The following is a 16,850-nucleotide window of genomic DNA, read 5'->3' as shown; positions in this document are numbered from 1 at the left end:
TGGGTGTAGTCTTCCAATCCTCCAGGAAGAACACGGCGCATATTAAACATGCATCCTTGTTAGCACAAAGAAGTGTGGCTGCGATTGTAAGATACCATCGCTCAACAGGGGGGAATTATATCCCAGCAGCCCTCAAGTTATGTTACATATAGGTCCAGGCAATGGGGTTGTCGCAATCTCTTTATTCACAGCAGACAAGTGAAAGACAAAGACCAACTCCCAGCCTACTGCTATATATATGTAGCCAACTGGGCTAGCCTACAAACTCCAGGTGAAACTAATTAACTAACTAAAACAGTCACTCCTAGCCTTAACTCCTTCCTGGCTACTCTGCTCCTGTGTTGTGCTTGCTATTCAATACACAACAAGTTATTTGCGGCCAAACCACTAGCCCAACTACTGTATGGCGCCCCATTTATGATAACCTCTAAATTGGATGCATATGAGAAAATCCAATCGGGATTCTTAAGATCTATATTCCTCACGCCCAAATGCGTTCCTAATGCAGCCTTACGATTGGAAGCTGGACTACAGGAAGTAGAATCCAAAGTATGGCAATCAGCTCTACTGTACAGTGGTGCCTCGCTAGACGAATGCCCTGCTAGACAAAAATTCCGCTTAACGAAAGGATTTTCTGATCGGAGGTTGCCTCGCTATACGGCGAAGTTTTCTATGGCCACCGCTTCGTCTTGCGAAGCGTGGCCATTAAAACCTCCGATCAGAAAATCAGGGCATTCATCTAGCGAAAGGGGAACCAGCTGTAGCAAGGAAAGAAGGCAAAGGAAGATCAGCTGAGAGGCGCTGACAGCTGTCACCGCCTCTCAGCTGATCTTCCTTTGCCTTCTTTCCCCGTTGCAGCTGGTTCCCCTTTGTGTTCCGCTGGTCTTTGCCCCGGCAGAGACCAGCGGAACACAAAGAGGAACTAGCGGGGGAGGAACTAGGTGTCCGCCCGCTTGCCTTTGCCGAGGCGGCGCTTTCTCCGCGAAGGCAAGCGGGCGGGTTAGGTGTCCCTCCCCCGCTTGCCTTGCCGAGAAAGCTGGGTGCCTTCCCGGCGAAGGCAAGCGGGTGGGCTACGTGTCCCCCGCTTGCCTTCCCTGAGTAAGCTGGGCGCCTTCTCAGCGAAGGCAAGCGGGCAGGCTACATGTCCCCTGCTGCTCGCCTGCGGAACTTCTCCAGGGGGCCTCTTGGAAGCCACAGAGCCTTTGCTCCTGGGGGCTAGGACTTCTGGACTGTGCCGCCTGCACCAAAGGGTTATTGGCCCCGATTCTGGAAACCCAGGAGGCACCCACTGGACAGCAGGGCGCCCCAGTACCTAAGCAAAGGCACCTAGAATCATAGAGTTGGAAGAGACCACAAGGGTCATCCAGTCCAACCCCCTGCCAAGCAGGAAACACCATCAAAGCATTCTTGACATATGCCTGTCAAGCCTCTGCTTAAAGACCTCCAAAGAAGGAGACTCCACTCTGAAGGTTTTCTAATGAGTAATTTATTACCTCATTAGAGCTTTGCCAAAACATTGCAACAGTCCAGGCACTTCTGCTGCCACTCCTGGCAAAGAATTGCAGTTATCTCCTCTCCTGTCGCAGCGTGAAGACTGTGTGAACTTGCAGGGCCAATACACTAATAAATCACAAAGAACAGTTTCTCTCTTCTAAGCTAAAGTCTTTTATTTACAAAGCATAAATCAGCAGACTCCCCTGCGAGCAGCTTTCCATGGCTGACTCCCTGTTGAAAACGAAACCAATTACAACAACATACAGAGAACAAAGGAACATTCCCGGATGTAGGGACTCCTCCCTTCTTCTCCTCACACAGCTTCAGGCTGCTTAACCCTTTTGTTGTTGTTTAGTCGTTTAGTCGTGTCCGACTCTTCGTGACCCCATGGACCATAGCACGCCAGGCACTCCTGTCTTGCACTGCCTCCCGCAGTTTGGTCAAACTCATGTTCGTAGCTTCGAGAACACTGTCCAACCATCTTGTCCTCTGTCGTCCCCTTCTCCTAGTGCCCTCCATCTTTCCCAACATCAGGGTCTTTTCCAAGGATTCTTCTCTTCTCATGAGGTGGCCAAAGTATTGGAGCCTCAGCTTCACGATCTGTCCTTCCAGGGAGCACTCAGGGCTGATTTCCTTAAGAATGGATAGGTTTGATCTTCTTGCAGTCCATGGGACTCTCAAGAGTCTCCTCCAGCACCATAATTCGAAAGCATCAATTCTTCGGCGATCAGCCTTCTTTATGGTCCAGAAGGCTTAACCCTTTAACAGCCTGATATTCCTCACACCCCCTCTCGCCTGGACACTTAACCCTTTAACAGCCTGATATTCCTCACACCCCCTCTCGCCTGGACACTGGGGAACAGTGGGTATCCAAACCTACCCCAAAACCAACCCCTTGCAGAATTCCTCATGACGTTGGAAACTCAAGGGCTTTGTGAACCCATCTGCTAGGTTCTCCTGTTGCTTGGAGGCAGCGCTCCACTCCTTCTTCAGGGCCTCCACCAACACCCGAAGTTTCTCGGCCTGCTCCTGGGAGCTCTGCGCTTCGGCTTTCATAGTTGAGCACCTCTCAGCTGCCCGGGAAGCAGCAGTGGCCATTTCCGACTGCAGGATCCGCAGCCTCTCCTCCAGCTTCTTGCTCTTCTCGGACTCAGCCAGGGCCAGCCGCCTCCGGTCCTTGATCTCCATGGGTGTTCTGACACCCTTGCAGTCAGACATTCTGAACTTCTCAAGCAACTGCTCAATCTTGCCTTTCTGACTGAGCAAGAAACTACCATTCTCAACTTGTCAACTTGCACTCCTAGGTAAACTTTCACTGCACCTAGGTTCTTGAGCTTGAACCGCTTTCCTAGCTCCTGTGCAAACATCTGCACCTGCTTCTGACTTTTAGCCAGATAGATGATGTCATCAACAAAGACCAGTAACAGCTTTTGCTGTTCTCCTTCACTTCTGAGATACAGACACCTGTCAGCTAGACACCTCCTGAACCCTAAGCTCTCCAAAACATCATGCAAACATAAGTTCCAGTTCCTCGCGGACTGTTTTAAACCATAGATTGACTTGTGCAGCTTCCACACCTGACCTGGCACATCGCCCTCAAACCCTGGTGGAGGCAACATGTACAGTTCCACCGCAAGATCTGAGTTCAAATAAGCTGTGTCCACGTCAAAGTGGTTGACAACTAAACCTCTCTGTGCTGCTGTCGCTAAAAGCATCCTAAACGATTCACTGTGAGCTGTCGGAGAATACACATCCGTGAAGTGCAATCCTTTCAGACCTAGGATAAGAGCACGTCTTAGCTTTCGCTTTCTTTCTTTCTTTTAAAAAATATTTATTAAAGATTTTTATACATACAAAAATACTAGACACAATAAACACAAACAAAAATACAAAAAGAATACAAAATACAAAAAACAAAACACACAAAAATAGAAAAATATACAAAATTCAAAAGCTTCTTATTTTTAAAACCTTATTTCTAATCTAATGACTTCCTCTTCCTCCTCCTGCTCCTCCTCATATTTAGTAAATTCTATATCTTACATGAATTCTAAATTTGCATCAATATTACCATAATATTATATCTATTTTTCCTTATCTTTAAAACACTCAATCTTTCATCTTAATTCTAATATCCCTATCTTCTAACGATATTTATTTTCAAACCCTTGTGTAATCTACAACATCCTTGTATCTCCCTCACCACCACTAGATCAATCTATTACGTGTTTATTTTTCAAATAGCTTTTAAATTTCATCCAATCCTGCTTCTTCACTCCGATCCCGGAGTCTCCCCGTCAACTCAGACAGTTCCATATATTCTATCACTTTCTTCTGCCATTCATCCACAGTTGGTAATTCTTCATTCTTCCAATTCTTTGCCAGTAGTATTCTTGCTGCTGTTGTGGCATACAGAAAGAAAACAACATCTTTCTTGGGGATATCATCCCCTGTAATCCCAAGTAGAAAGGCCTCTGGTTTCTTAACAAAAGTGCATTTCAGCACTTTTTTCAATTCATTATAAATCTTTTCCCAGAAGTCTCTCACTTGCGGGCACATCCACCACATGTGGAAGAAGGTACCTTCCTGCTTTTTGCATTTCCAGCACTTATTGTCTTTTTTGTGATAAATCTTAGCTAACTTTACCGGAGTCAGATACCATCTATACATCATTTTCATTAAATTTTCTTTTAAAACTGTACTCGCGGTAAATTTCATATTGTGCTTCCATAACCTTTCCCAATCTTCCACCATGATGTTGTGCCCCACATCATTTGCCCATTTGATCATAACACTTTTTGTTTGCTCATCTTTTGTATGCCATTCCAACAATACATTATACATTTTTGATAGATTTTTACTTTTAGAATCTAACAATTCTGTTTCTATTTTCGACTTTTGCATTTGAAAACCAACTTTCTTATCCATTTTAAACATTTCATTCATCTGATGATATTGAAACCAATCTGTTACTTTACTCTTCAACTCCTCATATGATTTTAACTTTATCTGCTCACCATCTTGCATTAAAATATCCCTATATCTCAACCAATTTGTTGACATATTCAATCTTTTTTGAGTTTTGGCTTCCGCCGGTGAAATCCATCTGGGTGTTTTTGGTTCTAACAAAACTTTATACCTATTCCATACATTAAAGAGAGTTTTCCTGATAAGATGATTTTTAAAGCCTCTATGAACTTTGACCTTGTCATACCATAAATATGCATGCCATCCAAAAGCATTATCATGACCTTCCAAATCTAAAACATCATCATTTTCTAAGGCAAACCATTCTCTTAACCAGCAAAAGGCTGCTGCTTCAAAATATATCTTCAAATCTGGTAGGGAAAAACCTCCTCTTTCACATCTGTTAAAAGTTTATATTTAATTCTAGGCTTTTTCCCTTGCCAGATGAATTTAGATAAAACCTTTTGCCATTCTTTAAAACATGCAACATTATCAACAATTGGTAATGCTTGGACAAAAATAACATTTTTGGCAATACATTCATCTTTATAACAGCAATACGGCCCATCATTGACAACTTTAGATTAGACCATCCTTCTAATCTAGGTCATGTTTTATCTCTTTCCAAACTTTTTCATAATTATTTTTTAACAGATTGGTATTTTTAGCTGTCATATTCACCCCTAGGTATTTCACCTTTTTCATAAAAGTCAATCCCATGATATCTTGTAAATTATTAATTTCATCTATTGTCAAATCTTTGCCTAAAACCTTTGTCTTTGTTTTATTTAGTTTAAATCCTGCCAGCTGTCCGAACTCCTGAATCAATTCCAGCGCTTTTACAGCGCTTGTCTCTGGCTCCTGTAATGTCAATACTAAATCATCAGCAAAGGCTTTTAACTTATATTGCTTTGCGCCTACTGTAATTCCTTTCACCTCCTCATTCTTCCTAATCATATTCAATAAAACTTCCAGGACTGAAATAAATAAAAGAGGGGATAGTGGGCACCCTTGCCTGGTACCCTTTTCAATCCTAATTTCCTCTGAGACTATATTGTTGATTATTATCTTAGCTTTCTGGTCAGAATAAATTGCTTTTATGCCATTAAAAAATCCTTGTCACATCTCCATGTTTTCCAGATTCTGTATCATAAAACTCCATGAAATATTGTCAAAGGCTTTTTCTGCATCTATGAACATTAACACAGCTTTAGTATTTATCTTTACTTCTAACCGTTCTAGAATATCAATAATATTTCTAATATTATCTTTCATATGCCTTGCAGGCAGGAAACCCGCTTGGTCTTGATGAATCTGATCTTTCAATACTTTTTTCAGTCTTGCAGCCAAGATATTTGCTAAAATTTTGTAATCCACATTTAGCAAGGAGATGGGACGGTAATTCATCATTTGTGTCCTGTCCATATCCGGTTTGGGTATCAGAGTTATGTAGGCCTCTTTCCAGGTGTCGGGTGCTTTTTTAAAAAAAATCATCTTTATTCATTTTACACATAGAATACAAATTACCAAATACAAGAAAGAAGAATGAGCACAAAAAAGAAGAAAAAGGGAAAAAAAGAAAAAAAATACAAAAATACAAAAAAAGCAACAGCTACAAAAAGAATAAGAATATCTAATAATCTTATATCATTCTTAATTCATTTGGACTCCCCCGGTTCCCCCCTCATTGGCTTCTTATTTCAATCCTTATAGAGCAGTTTTCACAAAATACCAATTATTTTAAAATCAATTAACATTTCCTCTCAAATTACCACCTTTCAATTTTATCCGCCCCCGCGGATTTCCCCCCCCTCCGCAGTAGCCAGAAGCCTTGGAGCTGAGGCTTCTGCGCCCTCTCGCCAGCGCAGCAGACCGGAAGTCTCCCCAGGTGTCGGGTGCTTTGCCCCCTCTTAAAATGTTGTTACACATGTCTTTCAGCGGTTCTACCAGCCAGTCCTTTAGTACTTTATAATACTTTGCTGAGAGTCAATCAGGTCCTGGTGTTTTACCTAGCTTCATTTGTCCTATTGCAAATTCTATTTCCTGAGTTGTTATGTTGTAACTAAGTAAATTCTTCATTTCTGGCGGGATCTTCTGCAGTCCATTCTTTTCCAGGAATCGTTTAATCTTGGCCGTTTGATCTTTTTCTTTCTTATAAAGTCGTTTGTAGTAGTTCTGAAAACAACGCCTTATTTCAACAGGGTTCTGTATTATTTCCTCATCTTTCTTTAAAGTTGTAATCGTATTCATCTTCTGTCTTCTCTTCAGCTGCCATGCGAGCAATTTCCCACATTTATTTGCAGATTCAAAAGTCTTTTGGTTCATCATTTTTATCTTCCATTCAATTTCCTGATTTAATAACTGCGAATACTGAAATTGTAATAATTTTATACTTTTCTAGAACTGTTGATTTTTTGGGTCTGTTCTTAACTTCTTTTCCTTTTCTTTTAATTGTTCCAGAATCTTTTCTTTTTTTCTCATTTTGTTGTTTTTTCTTTATTGCATTTTGTTGTATCAAAAATCCTCGCATGACGGCTTTACTTGCATCCCAGATCACCCTTTTATCCATTTCAGATCTCAGATTGATCTCAAAATAGTCTTTCAGGGTTTTTTGGGCCTCTTTTACTATTTTCTCATTCCTCATTATGGCATCATTCATCCTCCATCGAAAAGCCCCCTGTATATTTAGCTTGATGTCAAGGCCTACTGCATTGTGATCAGAACACGTTCTTGGGTATATCTCCGCTTTAGATATCCTAGGTATCAGTTCTCTAGAGATCCAAATATAGTCAATTCTTGACCACGATTTTTGAGATTCTGGATAGAAAGTTCATTCTTTTCTAATGGGTTTTTAATTCTCCACGCGTCTATTAAGTCCAAATTTTCCACCAACTCAAAGAAGGATTTAGGTAATCTTCCATCGTTTGTGAACCTCTGCCTTTGTGATCTGTCCATTAAAGTGGATGATCCCCCAGAATCAGTGTCTTATAATCCATATAGTCCAATAGGATATCATGAATCTTCTGGAAAAAAATTGCTTTCGCATCATTTGGCGCATAGATTCCCAAAACAAGCCATTTTTCGCCTTGTGCTGTTACTTCCACTGCAATGTATCTGCCTTCTTCATCTTTAAATAATAATTTAGTTTCCCATTTATCTTTGACATAAATCACAATTCCTCTTTTCTTCACTTTATCCGACGTAATGTAAGCTTGCCCTAGTTTTTTGTTAAGTAGAAATTTTCTATGCTGTCTTTTGATGTGTGTCTCCTGCAGGCAGATAATATCCAAATTCTGCTTTATCAAATCATGTTGTAGACGGCTTCTTTTAACTTTGGCATTTAGGCCTCGTACATTTAATGTTAAAAGTTTTAATGCCATTTTCCTCTTTACTTTCCTCCGACTGCTCCCAGGGAATCTAGTTATGGTTCTGGCAATTCTGGTACTTCCACGTTCAAATCCTTAGCGTTTCTCTCCAGAAACTTGCTCTTATCTTCCAAATTTTTGATTCTTGTTGTTTTATCTTTGTAAGTGAAGGTCAAGCCCTCGGGAAATTCCCAGCGAAATGGAATATTCTTCTTTTTCAGGGCACTTGCCAGATCCAGGTACTGGTTTCTAAATGCAAGGAATAATTTCGGGATAAATTTAAACAAAATAACTTGTTGACCTTTTATCTTCAAATTTTCTTTAAAGTGCCAGTTGAGAATTTCGTCTCGTTGGGCTCTTGTCTGAAACTCTACGATGCAATCTCCAAGTATCTTGGCTCCCTTCTGTCCTCTTGGTCGCAGTCTGTAGACCTTTTGTATCGTTTTCTGAAGTTCCTCTCTATCCAATTTCCACTGGTTTGTGAAGTCGTCTATCACCTGATCTTTCAGATTTAGTTCTTCTCTGTCTGCCTCTGGGTATTTTCTTAAAATTAAGTGATGTTCGCGGTCCTGCATCTGAAGAAAAGCCACCAAGATCTGTGTAGCTTGCTCCTGTCGTTGGAGAGAAATTCTTTGCTGTTCCAGTTCTGCGATTCTGTCCGCAGCTGCTTTAACTTGCTCTTTACATTCCTTTGCTTCTTTTGTAGCCAATTCCGAATCTTTTTGCACTTTACTGATTGCTTCAGTGTTGGCTTTCACCGATGCATCAATTCCATCCAATCTATTGATCACTGCTTTGACCGATGCATCAACTGCGTTGACATCTGCTGAGTTCACATCCAATTGGTCTTTGATTTCTGTCAGGGCTGTTAGAAGCTGCTCAAATTGTGTTCCTTGTAATCCTTGTTGTGGTCCCTGTAGTTCTCCAGGCTGTAGTACTGGATTTGATGCTCTTCTAGGTTGCCCCGCAGCCTGTGCTTGTCTAGCTTTTTCCAGTTTTTGTGGTCAGTTCCGGTCAGTGGCAAAGCAGCATGCTCTACTACCGGGGGTGGAGAGCAAGCGGGGCATGGCTGGCACCCTCTGTGGGGAGGATGTGTGCCCAGGGGGTGTGACGTGCATCCCGGGGGTGTGGTATGCCACCTGCAAGGGCGTGACGCGCATTCTAGGGGTGTGACACACCACCGGGCAAGGTACCCGGCACACGGGGGGTGTGAGTTGTGCGTCTGGGGCAGTGCCCCGATGGCACCGGACCGGAATAGTGGTGCAGGGGGCAGGCTGCTCCCTCCGCACTCCCGTTCCTCCACCAGTGATTCTGTTACCCTTTTTTTCTGGAGAAATAGCAGTGGTAGCATGTATGTTTTGATGATACATTCAATAAATGTAGACCAGAAATGTTGAAATTTGACTGCTTCTTTTCCTTTTCCTTTTGCTTTAACTTTTCAAATGGAGATTTACACTAACACACTTTGCCATATTTCCTGGTACAAGTGTTGTGATAGGCAGCTTTCCAATATTACTAGCATAGCGTAAGGAGTAAAGATCTGAAACCAACATTTTCCTGGGTTTAAGCTTCATGTGGAATGCTGATTGGATATGATGAGCAGCCAATCAGGAAATGGTATAGCTGAAATGGGAGGAGTTCTGGAATGCCTGACATCACAAGGGAGGTGGTTCATAGCCAGTGGAAGGATGAAACACGCTTAAGAAGAAATTAGAGAAAAGATTGTTCCATGACAACACCAAGGTATCCAAACAGGAAGAGGTCTGATGGGTGGAACACTTTCCTTACAAGCTATGATATTTGCAGGGTCTCATTCCAGGGCGAAAGGGTCACTAAGCGGCTAAATGATAAGGACCTTTTATAAACTACAAATGGTTTTTCTGAGTGGTGGTGCAGTCTAGGGCTGTGTACAGGTGCTGTCTTGCCAGCGTCCCCTACTGGCTGTTTGGCCAATAACAACCACCAGGCAAGCAAGAGGTTCTTTGGATTCCACTGGACGGAGGACTGACAGACTCTTAGGTAGAGACAAACTTTTATTAATTGGTAAAAACATTAGCAAAGAAATTGACCAGCAACATAGAGTAGAGTCTAATATAAAGCCAACAGCAGGGTGGAATAAACTGCAAAGCTAGCAATATAACCAATAAGCAAAAGATCTTAGGCAGCAGCAGCAGCAGCAGCAGCAACAACAACAACAACAACAACAACAACAACAACAACAACAACAACGATAGGATAGTTCTCGTTACAGGTAGGTAGCCGTGTTGGTCTGAGTCGAAACAAAATAAAAAAATTCCTTCAGTAGCACCTTAAAGACCAACTAAGTTTTTATTTTGGTATGAGCTTTCGTGTGCATGCACACTTCATCAGATACCAAGTGTGCATGCACACGAAAGCTCATACCAAAATAAAAACTTAGTTGGTATTTAAGGTGCTACTGAAGGAATTTTTTTTATAGATAGGATAGGTTCAGTTCTTCATGTCTCTCCAGCCGATGAAGATCTGGAAGGCTTTTATGGGAAACTTCAGACTGGCAGACGGTCGTTCTCTTCACATTCTGGAATGGAGTATAGAACAGTGTGTCAAGATCTCCCTTTCTCCTTTAGCTGCTGGTCTCTTCCAACTCTATGATTTATGATTCTAAGTTAAATAAGCAGGGAGACAATATATAGCCTTGTCAAACTCCTTTCCCAATTTTGAACCGATCAGTTGTTCCATATCTAGTTCTAACTGTAGCTTCTTGTCCCACTTAGAGATTTCTCAGGAGACAGATGAGGTGATCAGGCACTCCCATTTCTTTAAGAACTTGCCATAGTTTACTGTCGGCGACACAGTCAAATGCTTTTGCATAGTCAATGAAGCAGAAGTAGACGTTTTTCTGGAACTCTCTAGCTTTCTCCATAACACAGCGCATGTTTGTAATTTGGTCTCTGGTTCCTCTGCCCCTCTGCTATATTACCTAAACAAAGTTTTAAAAATGCCTTGGAATCCATATGGAACATCTCTTTTGGTTTAAAACTGAGATTGATCCAGCAAAAGCAAAAAATGATATTTCAATTATATTGGACTCAGCAACGTCTTTATGGGAAAGGATGGTCTAATACTGACACCACTTTCTACCTAATGTGCTCATAATCTTATTCTCCATTTGTTATTGTCCTTTTCTAGCTTGTTTCACAGACAAAACTGATAAGATGGGGAAACCAGCGCCCACACAGCCCGCAAAGCCCGCAAAGCCCGCAAAGCCTGCAGAGCCTGAAGCTCCAGAAGAAGCACCAGCGGAGGAAGAACCACCTATAACTAATGGTCTGTATACTGCACGGTCACATGGGATGAGGTTTCTCATAAAGTAGAGGAATGCACGGGAAATTCACTGCTTCCATTGGCTTCTTTTCCAGGTCCAACTCATGGTCTCCAAAGTCTTTTTGTTTCTTGTAAATTTATTGATTTGGTTTTTCAAACTAAAATTTTACAATCACGTGTTTTTTTATATATTGCTCTGTCACATTTTTCACCAATACTTTCATTTTACTTAGTTTGAAACCTGCTACTTCTCCAGACTTGAGAATCTGATCCAAGACCCTCAGTAAGTATACTAGCCACAGGGTCTTCTGCAGTTACCAGAAGGTCATATGCAAATGCCAATGTCTCTAAAACTGAAAACTAATCAATAATGGGGACAGGGGACATCCCTGTCTCGTCCCTTTCGTTATTTTGCATTTTTCTGTTATTACATTATTTACTATCAGCATAGCCTCTTGGTCATAGCCTCTTGGTCAATTCCTCTAAAGCAGGCATCCCCAACCTTCGGCCCTCCAGATGTTTTGGACTACAATTCCCATCTTCCCCGACCACTGGTCCCATTAGCTGGGGATCATGGGAGTTGTAGGCCAAAACATCTGGAGGGCCGCAGTTTGGGGATGCCTGCTCTAAAGAATGAGTCTCCAAAATCCATCATCTCTATAATCTTCTTCATAAAAGTCCATAAAACATTATCAAAGGCCTTCTCTGTGTCTATAAACATCAATGCTGTTTGCTTATCATTTCTGACCTCAGGATATTCTATCAATTATATTCATATTATCCTTCATCTGGTGGCCTGGTAAAGAAACCTGCCTGGTCTTTATGAATTAAGTCCTTTAATACCACTTTCATGCGGTTTGCCAATATGTTTGCAAGCAGTTTATAGTTATTATTTAATAGAGAGATCAGCCTATAATTGTTCTTTTAATAATTTTTACTGTTTCCCATTTTTATCATAATCACATCATGTCAAATAACAACAAGTTCAATTCCCAGATTTACCCCTCCCCCCACGACTTCCCTCAACTTCCCCTTCCGTTTTTTTTCATATTAACTTCTCTTGGTTGCTTTATTGTACCTTAATAATACGTTGTATTATTATATTGTATTGTTATATTCTTATCATTTTAACATCATCTTTGTAATTTCTGTATTTGTTTTGATAATTGTGTTTACTCAAATCCTGCTAGTGAGTCCATTTCTTTACATTGTTTCTGTAAGTACAATATAAATGGTTCCCAGACTTTTAAAAAGTTTCTATTGACCTTGTGTCTGAGTCTTTCAGTTAGCTTCGCCATTTCAGCATATTCCATCAATTTTTCTTGCCATTCTTCTTTAGTTGGTGTTTCATCAATTTTCCATCTTTGGGCGAACAATATACTAACTGCGGTTGTAGCATACATAAAAAGCTTCTTTTTTCTCTTTTGGCAAATCATGACCTGAAATACCTAATAAAAAGCTTCTGGTCTTTTCACAAATGCTATCTTAAACATTCTTTTCATTTCATTATAAATCATTTCCCAGTAATTTTTTTATTATTTAACAATTCCACCAAATATGAAAAAAGTGCCTTCTTTTTCTTTACGCTTCCAACACTTATTGGAGCCTGTTCTATACATGTACCATCGATACATCACTTTCATATAATTCTCTTTTAAAAATATAGAATCGGTAAATTTTAAATTCACTTTCCATAATTTTTCCCAGTCTTACATTTGTATATTATGTCCTAAATCTTGTGCCCAGTTAATCATTACACAGGAAAGATTCTAGAGCAGATCATTAAGCAAACGGTCTGTGAGCACCTAGAAAGAAACTCTGTGATCACTAAAAGTCAGCATGGGTTTCTGAAAAATAAGTCATGTCAGACTGATCTCATTTTTTGACAGAATTACAGGCCTGGTAGATGAAGGGAACGTTGTGGATATAGCCTATCTTGATTTCACAAGGCCTTTGACAAGGTGCCCCATGATATTCTTGTAAGGAAGCTGGTAAAATGCGGGCTAGACAATGCTACCATTCAGTGGATTTGTAACTGGCTGACTGACCGAACCCAAAGGGTGCTCATCAATGGCTCCTCCTCATCCTGGAGAGTAGTGACTAGTGGGGTGCCACAGGGTTCTGTCTTGGGCCCAATCTTATTCAACATCTTTATCAATGACTTGGATGATGGGCTTGAGGGCATTTTCCAACCCGGAACTTGGCACCTATGTTTCTCCGGCGTCTTGCCTGCCTTGCGTGGCCAGGAGCACAATCCCTCACCCGTACACCGAGTGTGCTGCTCCGGAGGTCATCAATAGTCTTCAATATTGTTTATGTTCTCTTTGCTGGTTCAATACAGTTCTGAATTATACCTTACAAATGGCTTTCTTATGTCTTTCGGATTATCTAAAACTTTCCCTTCTATATTTCATTTATTTATTAAGTTTGTGTCTTGTTTTTTCTTTAGCTGCCATACCAGAAGGTTGCCTGGCTGGCTGACAAAATAAATAAAAAATTCTGCCATATCATTTTAATCTTCCATTCAATTTGTTGATTTACCAACATCAAATATTGTGTTTCTAACATATTTATGGTTTGTTTTACTGAATCCTTTCCAGGTTTTTTTAATCAATTCTTCTTCATTTTTAATCAATTCTTCCAGCAGGTCTCATTTGTTTGTTTGTTGTTGTTTGTTTGTTGTTGTTCGCTCATCTTTTTTTGGAAAGCATTTTGTTGGATAAAAAAAAACCCACATTACCGCTTTACTTGAATCCCAGACAACCCTCAGATCCACTCCTTGATTTAAGTTTAACTCAAAATAGTCTTTCAAAGCTTTTTCAGCTTTGTGTAAAATTGTTTGGCTATCAAGAAGTCCATCATTTAATCTCCACCTAAATGTGTTTTTTTCCCACCTTTCAATTCCTGTAATACTGGATTGTGTTCCGAATGCGTCCTTGGTTGTTTTTCTACTTTTTTTTTTGTTCTCGATGATAGTTCATTAGATATCCATATCAAGTTGGTTTGTTCAACAGATTGCTTTGGTTCTGAAAAAAGTAATTTCTTTATCCAGTGGGTGTTTAAATCTCCATATATCAATCAAGTTAAAGTTCTCCACAATTTTAAAGAAAGTTGGGGGTAGTCTCCCCTCCATGGAATCTATTAAATGGTGAACATCTGGTAATGTATTGTGAGGAAGCCACTTTCAGCCGGAGGGCTGGTGTCTTAATGAAAACAGCTCTGGTTGCTGCTCCAAAAGGGACAAACACAAAATTGAAAGGCATTCGGACTTTTAGGCATGGTAATTTGGCACAGTAAGTAATAGTGACGTCATATGACATTGATTGACAGACAGGCGGGGCAAATGGAGAGTCCTGGAAGGCCCCTGCTTTCAACTGATTTTGGAATCATAAGAAGAGTCTGAGTGCTAGACCATGTGAAAAGTCCATCCAGTACTGTATCCTGACCACTCCATGGCCAACCAGACGTCTCTGGGAAAATCCTATTATTTCCTCCTGCTATTCAATAGAAGCCAAAGCACTCAAAGAAGATAGTCTATCAATAAACACCAATAAATGTTACAAAGCAATATATTTATTTTCAGCACACACCAAGTAACTGAGATTTCAGCTGCAATATTAAAAAGAACCAAAAATTCTCCATCTGATCTTATCAGCTGATCTTATCATTATGTACAGATATCATAATGAACCCATTTCTTCCACAAAGAAGATTGCCCCAAATTTGGTTTACCCCATAAAATAAATATACAGAGAACATATGGATCAAACCCATAACTGTTGTTTGCAAATGTACTGAAGTCCTATAAACTAGATATCCAGGAGCTTAGAGGAGAATAGAATGCAAATGAGAATGCTATAGTATCTAAATAAATCTAAATACCTTTGAATCCACATGGAACATCTTTTTGGTTTAAGATGGAGATTGATCCAGCAAAAGAAAAAGAAAGACATTTCAGTTATATTGGACTCAACTATGTCTTTACGGGAAATGATTGTCTAATATTTACCAATATTTTAATTGTGTAATGTTGGAAATGCCTCATTGAGACATATTTTTGGCCAGAAGTTGTTGTCCATTTCAACTTTGTACCGATGAAATCCTTGACACTTGTATTTTTTAAAATCTTTTTTATTAAATTTCCCAATTTAACAATCCAATCAAATTACATGAAATATTCCACATTATACATATACATATCAAATAATCCAAACATTGTGCCAAATTATATTTTTGGGGGGACTTCCCAAGCTTTGAAACTTTGGAGGGGTCTAATCAACATAGTTGATATAATAACGTTGGTATTATAGTTATAATATAGTTGATATAATAACGTTGGACGTTGATATAATATGGTTTTAAAAGCATAACCTGTGTGGAAATGAAAAAAAAAATATTGTATTTTCATTTCCACACAGGTTATGCTTTTAAAACCATATTATATCAACGGACACTAAAAATTCCAAACTTTTGATTCTCACTTGCTATAAATGTTATGAACGGTTATTCTAGGAGGGTTTTGTTAGGTAAATAGTAAGGCACAATAATAAAGAAAGTCTCTCCCCCCTTTCCGTTCCGTTCAACATACCACTCTGGCTCTGATGTAATCTTTCCTCAATTGTCTTTTATCTCCTCAGTGGCTGGGCTTTTTAGCAAAGTAATTCCTCCCTCCTCGTCCAAAGCATGTCCAAAACTAATCTAATTTTTCATCTTAAGTAGTGGAACGACGCACTCAAGGGGATAGCGTATGGGAGAGCCGGCTATCTTGGGGGCTTTCCATCCAGTGCCCCCCAGCCCCTCCTTCCTTCCGAATTTGGGAGCGGGTTGATGGGCACCTGCAAATGAGACTGCATCTTCCCTACTCCGGGAAGATTTTGGGAGGCTGCTTACTCCCATAACAGCCTCTAATTAGCCCTTTATAATTGGAGCAATGGAATGGTCCGCCATCTTCCGTGGCACCTCAAGCAGAAGTCGAAATCCTTGACATTTGTAGATATGCATCTATTTTAAAAATTACATTCTTGTAATAGGGAGATTGAGTGGAGAACAACAAAAGCCAATTTTGTGAGCTTTCAAGCTTGACAAGAGACTAATACTCTGAGCCTGGAAGGGGGGGAAAAACCCCACCCAACCAATATGTTCATAGTCGTTATTATAGCTTCTTATTTCACAGATGCAACTGAAGGGGATCAGTGGCATCTGTGAAACAAGAAGCTATTTATTTCTGAGAAAGTCCAGAAATGATGGAGCATCCAGAAAATATTCAGCAACAGCAAAACAAACTGATGGTCTGTATACAGCCCAGTCATCTGGGATGAGGTTTCTCATAAAATAGAGGAATGCATGGAAAAGGGGAGTTGATGGAGAGACAGGCAGGAAGTGGAACCAGTCGTGTTGTGCCAGGAAGGAATGCAGATAAAAGCCCACACAGCTCTTTGGGTGCCAGAGGTCCACTAAGCTCCACAGAAATGCCAGGATTCAGCCCACTCTTTGCTGCTGGCTGTGGTGTTCCTTTACTGTGTGCAGCCAGGAATGGCTCTGCCATTAGGCAGAATGAGGCAGTTGCCTCAGGTAGCAGGTGCTGGGGTGGGTAGGGATGTGTAGACCACACAAGCTGCACTCCACCTTCTCACTTAGTCTGCTGCCCCATCAGCAGCATCGAAATCAGCCAATGGCCAGTCCAGCCCAGCTTCTGTATGTGGAATTATGTGTTTGAAGGGA

Source organism: Zootoca vivipara, chromosome Z1, assembly GCF_965207765.1.
Source record: "Zootoca vivipara chromosome Z1, rZooViv2.hap1.1, whole genome shotgun sequence".
Lineage (NCBI taxonomy): Eukaryota > Metazoa > Chordata > Lepidosauria > Squamata > Lacertidae > Zootoca > Zootoca vivipara.
The sequence above is the reverse complement of the archived record's forward strand: the minus strand, read 5'-3'. Positions refer to the sequence as shown.